Source organism: Eschscholzia californica, unplaced genomic scaffold (assembly GCF_041429995.1).
Source record: "Eschscholzia californica isolate CP2 unplaced genomic scaffold, dmEscCali1.0.p SCAF_1, whole genome shotgun sequence".
Classification (NCBI taxonomy): Eukaryota; Viridiplantae; Streptophyta; class Magnoliopsida; order Ranunculales; family Papaveraceae; genus Eschscholzia; species Eschscholzia californica.
This window is the reverse complement of record NW_028238198.1, coordinates 46,351,417-46,358,511: the sequence shown is the minus strand read 5'-3', so window position 1 is coordinate 46,358,511 and position 7,095 is coordinate 46,351,417. Positions and strand designations below refer to the sequence as shown.

The 7,095-nt window shown below is 38.6% G+C and overlaps 1 pseudogene; it reads left to right on the top strand.

The window, feature by feature from the left end:
- The first annotated feature begins 247 nt into the window (after positions 1-247).
- Positions 248-1,581, top strand: LOC147567179 (uncharacterized; annotated as a pseudogene).
- Positions 1,582-7,095: the final 5,514 nt, after the last annotated feature.

Genomic DNA, 7,095 nt, shown 5'->3' with positions numbered 1-7,095 from the left:
AACCTATCACATTGGAGCCAATTGGGTGAAATTAGTGGCGCCAAAATTGAATTTGCTCAAACAAACTGTTTGAAATTTTGTACACCAAAGATTATCTCATTTGAGCCAATTGCTTAAACTTTTGGCACCAATTAATTTAAAATTTGAATTTCACCAAACATTGAGTACTGTTTTCTTATAAATACCCCTTTATCCAACTACTCCATCTTCACCTTTTACATGTTCTTTCTTTGATACAGTAAATAAAATGGAAATTTCATTGGAAACTAATTCTTCTACACAATCAAAATCGAGAAGAAATTTAACAAATCTTCAACGCCAAATAATTTTTGAATCTCTCCTCGAACAAAGTCATAATGGGAAACTCAAAAGAGGTGTTACAACTAAAGTTGCAGCTATGTTTTGTGTAAGTGTGAAAACAATTCTTCGTATTTGGCATCAAGGATTACCCAATATTTCTAATGGGTTGTTGGCTAATGTGTCGCATAAGCTAACAAAACGAGTTGGACGTAAGCGAGTTGAGATTGACCCAACCAAAATTTCTGAAATTCCTTTACGGCAACGCACAAATATTCGTTCACTTGCGAAGGCATCAAACATGTCAAAATCTACACTTCATAGAAGAATCAAAGAAGGTGTCATTAGACCTCATTCAAATGCTTTAAAACCGATGTTAACGGATGTGAATAAGAAGGCAAGATTAAATTTTTGTCTATCAATGCTTGAAGATTACAATTTTCTTAGCAAACCACTCTTCAAAAATATGTTCAACTATGTGCATATTGATGAAAAATAGTTTTATTTAACAAAAAAATCACAAAAATATTATCTTCTCCCGGAAGAAGAAGAACCTCTACGTAGTTGTAAAAGTAAATGCTTCATCACAAAAGTCATGTTTCTAGCGGTGGTTGCACGCCCAAGATATGGTTCTTATAGCAATGAAGAATTCAATGGAAAAATTGGAATTTTTCCATTTACTTTTCAAGAGCCAGCAAAACGGAATAGTAAGAATCGTATTGCCGGAACTTTAGAGACAAAACCAATTTTATCGGTTACTAAAGATGTTATTCGATCGTGTTTGATTAACAAAGTTTTACCGGCAATTCGGAGTAAATGGCCACGTAGCAACATTACTGAAATGATATTTATTCAACAAGACAATGCAAGACCACATATAGATCCCAACGACAATGAATTTCTCGAAGCCGCTTCTAGAGATGGTTTCAAATTTTGTTGTCATTTCAACCACCAAATAGTCCAGATTTTAATGTTTTCGATCTTGGTTATTTTCGGGCAATTCAATCACTGCAATATCAAGAAGCACCTAAAACAATTGATGAATTAGTCCATGCCGTAGAGAAATCTTTTGAAGATTTATCATTTGAAAACCTGAATTATGTTTTTTTGACATTTCAAATGTGCATGATTGAGACAATGAAAATTTTTGGAGGCAACAATTACAAAGTTCCACATATGGGAAAACATCGATTAGAGAGAAGTAGTACTCTACCAATTCAACTTGAATGTGATTCCGAATTAGTAGAAAATGTTCGAAACTACTTGGAACAACAAAATTTTTGAGTCATTATTGATTTAAACTTTACTTTATGTTTGGACTTGAAGAAACTTTTCTTTTATTTTGCTATGAATTTGTTGGTTGTTTTTAAGAAAAATGAAATGGACAATTTGTTAAGGTGTCTTTCTATAACCAAAAGCCTAAAAAATGAGTAACAACAAAAGTCTGATTTGTTTCTCATTAATTAGAGGTATTGATTAGGTGTTTGGAAAAAGAGAGGTTATTAAACATTCATTGAATAAATTAGACCTTGGTAGAATAAATTGGACTAGGATAAATAACTATTTTTATTGTTATTATAAATAAAGGGTAATATTGGAAAATAGTAATTAAATGATAGACAAATAAAGAAAGTGGACAAACAATTTGGGACTTCCACAAAAGGAATAACACCCAAACAAAATGGGACGGAGGGAGTATGTGTTTGTCATGTTAGGTACTTATTTTGGAGTTAAGCGTGTGATTAAGAATAAAAGGAACGAGTTCACTGTGATTTCATGTGCCCAAAACAAGAGAAAATGACTTCAAGCAAATCAATTACAAGAGGAGGCAATGATGAGTCCGACGGTGAAAACGGAAGTCAATTCCGAGTTCAGACGGGGAAGTTATTAAAGAAAGAAGTCCGAGGGTATTTTAGTCCTTTGTGAGAATTTAAAGATGTAGAGATAAGGATGGAGGCACCCTCTTGGTTTCCAAATCAAAGCCCAAGAGCCCAAAGAAGAATGACAAAGAAGATTTTATGAGCACTCTCTCTTTATGGATCCAAGTCAACAAAGTCTAAATGGATTGACTAAGTCAAGGGACCCTAGGGTTTGAGTAGTAAACACAAGTTAGAGTTTACTATTTATGATCTTCTAGCTTGGGAAAGGAAACAACTAAATAAGAGAGAGATTAAGGAGGCTAGGGTTTGTGAGTGTTCTTGAGTTAGAGAGTTTGAGCTAAAAAGAGAGCAAGAGGAAGAAGGAGTAGCCGGCCTTAGCTTGGCCGGCCTATCATGGCCGGCACTACAAGAGCTCGGGTAAGGCAGCCATGGGAGCTTCCACAGTAGCAGCACGGGCACAACGAAATCAGCAGCTCCGGCAGTAGCTCTAGGAACAGGTTCTTCACGAACCAGCACCTCCAAGCACGGAACAACAGCTGCTCCGGTCGCTCATCAGCTCGGAACGCCATCTTCTAGCAGCTGCTCGGGTGTTCTTCAGCACGGGATAGCACTAGAGATGCACGGGACAGCAGCTCAGCAAGCTCGGGACGCGCGTGCAAGAAGCCTTTGGCCCGGACCCAAGCCTTTTGCCTGATCTTCTTGGTTCTTGGCCGGAATTTCATGCTTCTTTGGCCGGTTTATATGAGTTTTCCGGCAACCTTTTTGATCTGAAACCTTAAGGCTTTTACTCCCCATGTCTTGATCTAGCTTCCCATGTAGTTTGATTTGATTTTGGTTGAAGATTGCTAGAGAGTGAAAACTAGGGTTTAACTTTAATGGAGGTTGAGTTCAAAATGGAGAAGATGATGATGGTCGCTATGTGGAACCCAGAATTTGCTAAGGGTAGATCGACTGCACCTTAAAGACTCATATTTTCCGACGATCTTAGCCTCGAACCACATCGAAAAAGGGGGATTCTCTCATCATTTTCTTTCCATTTCTTATTCAATCACCATGTTTAGCTAACTTTAGTGTGTCGATTATATGAGACGAAATGTGATGAATTCGTGATTGTGTTTAATATGATTTGATGTTTTGATTATAAATTGATGTTCATTTATTTCGATTATCGTTTCGATCGTATTTTCATGTGTCTTGTCAAGCACTTCGCATAGTTAATAGACGAAACGAAGTATTCGATATCGATCGTAGTCTAAGTCATATTTTCATGTGTCTTGTCATGCACTTCACATAGTTAGGCGACTAGACAACACTTTCGTTTACTCGAGATTTACCGAGTATGACGTTTGTTTGACTAAGTATGATCTTCGGATATACGTAGTGCTTATAGACATCACCTTAGGAGTCGAGTATCGATTATACTTTGGAACATTAGATCGGACCATACATAGTTTTAGATTTATCACTATGGATTTCCGGACTTCGACACATTACTCTTGTATTCGGATACTCTTGAAGCATGATTTGAATGTGATGAATGACTTATGATTTGTTTACATGTGACTTTAATTGACTTCGTCTAGTTTTATAAATTAGAAGCCTTGATCTTAATCGTCTATTGATACAAAGTTTGATAAGGCATACTTAGTTTGGTAATCGATACTTACTTACCTTTGATCGATTATACTTAGTTTGACGTATTATACTTATTTTGTGTCATACTTGTTCATTTTCAATTCATTAGATAGTGTGTGTGAGTTTGATAGTCGATGTTTAGTGACGTTTGATCGATTATGCTTAGTTAGACACATGATGCTTAGGATTGTCAATGTGGGTGAAGTTAATTACATTTTCATGCGAATAGATACTTAGTATTTGTCATTATCAATCTTGTGGATCGAAGTATCCGTTTCAATCAACTTTTGCCCGAATCGATTCTTACCCGTCTCGACTCTTGTTCCTCCGTCTCTTCTCTCGAATCTCTCTCGCCCGTTTACTTTGTTTATTTGATTAGTTTTACTTGCTTTATTCTCTTCTTGTTGCTTATTCAATCCTAAAACCCCCACTTTTATCTTTGTTCCCTTTTTAGTCTAAGTTAGCATTTGATATCTAGACCGGAGGATAAGACCCTTCGACATCCAAACTACCTTTCTATCCTTGGATCGATTCCGGCTTTGCCGGATTACTACTTGATACCTTTGCTTGGGTGTGCAACCTTTTCGGGTGCATCAAGTTTTTGGGTGTGCAACCTTTCCGGGTGCATCAGCGACCCTCGCCGGTGAAGACGATGAGGTGTTGAGAAGATGATGTGGCAGAGAGAGAAGATGAGATGGAGGAGAGAAGGTGATGACTATTAACGGTGTGATAACGGTAACTGAAAAAAAGAGCCATATGGGAATATTTGATAAAGTTAGGGGCTAGGCAGGAATCTGGTCACAATTAGGGGCTATTTGGGAAATAACCCAATTTAAATCATTAACAGTGAAGATTTCCCTCTATCTGGCAGTTTCTTCTTCTATATCCAACAGTTTCTTCTTCTCTATCCGGCAGTTTCTAAGTATTCATCAAGTCCCGTAACTCTCTAAACTTGTACCCCTAAGAATTAGACCATAAGTTCAAAATACTAAATTAGCCCTCTTTTATTCAAATATTACAAAATTGCCACGGAGTAGTTGCCCGATTTAGCCTCTTAATAGTTCCGCACTTGGATCGGAGTTGGGGTATTCCGACCCATGGACTCATTAGGGGATCGATCATAATGTCATGCTTGTTTACTTATTCTGCTATCCCACTGGTGTGTGTGATTTGAATTCTATTGTGATTGGTACTTACAATGCTTTCACCGAACTGAAAAAAAGGGTGTTTACCCGAGTTTTCTTAATAAGAAAATACTTAATCCCTGAATGTGGAAATTTGTAAAAGCTTGGCTTTAAACAGGGTTTACCCTACCTTGAGACACAAGAACGTTCTTCTCCTTTGAGTTGATGGGACCTTTAGGAGAGCTATGTTCTTATAGCATTGGGAGCCTATACACTACAAAATAGATGGGCTTTAGCTACACCCTTTTTGTTACAGACAACACATACCGTAGCTATTTGTCAACATTTGCTATGGCTATTTCTTTAGGCGTAGCAAATACAGACCAATAGTTACAAACTCCGTGTGCACTTGCTACACATGTATCTGTGTCAAGTGCGTTACTGATGTGACATGAAAATGTCACATTTGAGTCCTTTAACTTGGACGAGTTAGTCCATTTCGAGGTGTTATTCTAATAAGTTAATCGATTTTTCTTGATTAGGTACTTTCTAAGGAGTTATCCAAAGAAATGAGCCAAGGAGGTCCTATAAGAGTCAAGAGCGCTTACAAGAACCCAATGAGAAGTCCCTAAAGCCTAAGGAGCAAAGATGAAGTAAGGAGAGAAAAACTCACCAAGGGTATTTTGGTCATTTTACACCTAAGAGGGTCAAAATATGGTTTAAGAAAGTCTATGAAGTCTCGGGAGCACGATGACCACTTTGGTGAAGACTAGAGATGAAAAGGATAAGAAATGAAAAAGTTATGAGATAAGGGCAAAATAGGCATTTTGCAACCTTGGGGTCAAGTTATAGAGTCTATGGGTCAAGCTAGAGCTAAATAGAGTCAAAGAAGAAGTCAAAATAGCTTGAAGAAATCAAAATGAGGAGCTAACTACTAAGGAAGGGCAAAATGGTCTTTTGATAAAAATAGAAATATAATACCCTAACTTGGTCTCTAGACTTCATCTTCTACCTTGGAAAGGAGAGAGAGGGAGGAAAGAGAGGAGAAACTAGGGTTTTGAGCTAAAAAAGAACAAGAGAGAGAGAAGGAAGGACTTGGCCGGACCTAGGAGCCTTTAGCCCGGCCAAGAACTCCATTGGTCCGGCCAAGCAAGGAAAAAACAAGGAGAAACGAGCTTGGAGTGAAGGAGCAGCACCTGGGAGTCGCTCGGGCATTTTGTCAAACAGTTGGTGTGCATTGGGTGCTCGGGCTAGAAGCTTCTTGGAGCACGGCCAAAAGCTTCTTGAGCCAATCTAGTGGAGGTCGAGCTTGGCACGGGACGGAGACGTTGGAGCACGGAGGTTCCCCTCGAGCATTTCATCAAACAGCTTGTGCGCGTCGGAAGTGCGGACCAGGAGCACGCCAAACATAGGCCAGAACATAGGAAGGGCCGTGCTTAGTAGGGACGGAGCGCATCTAGAGCACGGAGTTCCCTGACGCATTTCATCGAACACCTGTTGGGCATTGGAAGCACAGGCCAGGAACGTGCTCAGCTCGGGACGGGACGTGCACAGAATGGGACGGAACGTGCACAGCATGGGACAGAACGTGCACAGCATGGGACAGAACGTGCACAGCATGGGACAGAACGTGCTGGCCCGTGCCAGAAGTGTTTTGGCCGGGCCAAATTGATTTTTTCTCACTTTTGCTCGGGCCATTTGTGTTTTTCTTGCTTTTCCATCCTTCCTTGAGCATTCTAGGGTTATTTTAAGTTATCTTGATTAATTCTAGGGTCATCTTAGCTACCATAGTTGTTAATTTCTAGGGAGATAACGTGCCAAATAAGAGGAATTCATGCTTTCATGCATATTTGTGATATATCTATGATTGAATACTCTTATAAGTGATTGAATATTGTCTAATTATCCCTCTAGTTCTTAATTACTATATGTTTTCTTATTCTTACTAGTAGATACATGTGAATTAAGTCAAGTACTATGCCATGACCATGATTTTAGACTTGATCTCACTTCCGATTGAATGTTTATGTAAGAATGAACATGAGTAGCTAATCAATTTGTTGAGGTCTAGGGATGAAATCTTGATGAATTTGTGATTGTGTTTGTGATAATTGAATGTGTTTGATAATAAATTGATGTTCTCTTACTTCGATTACTTG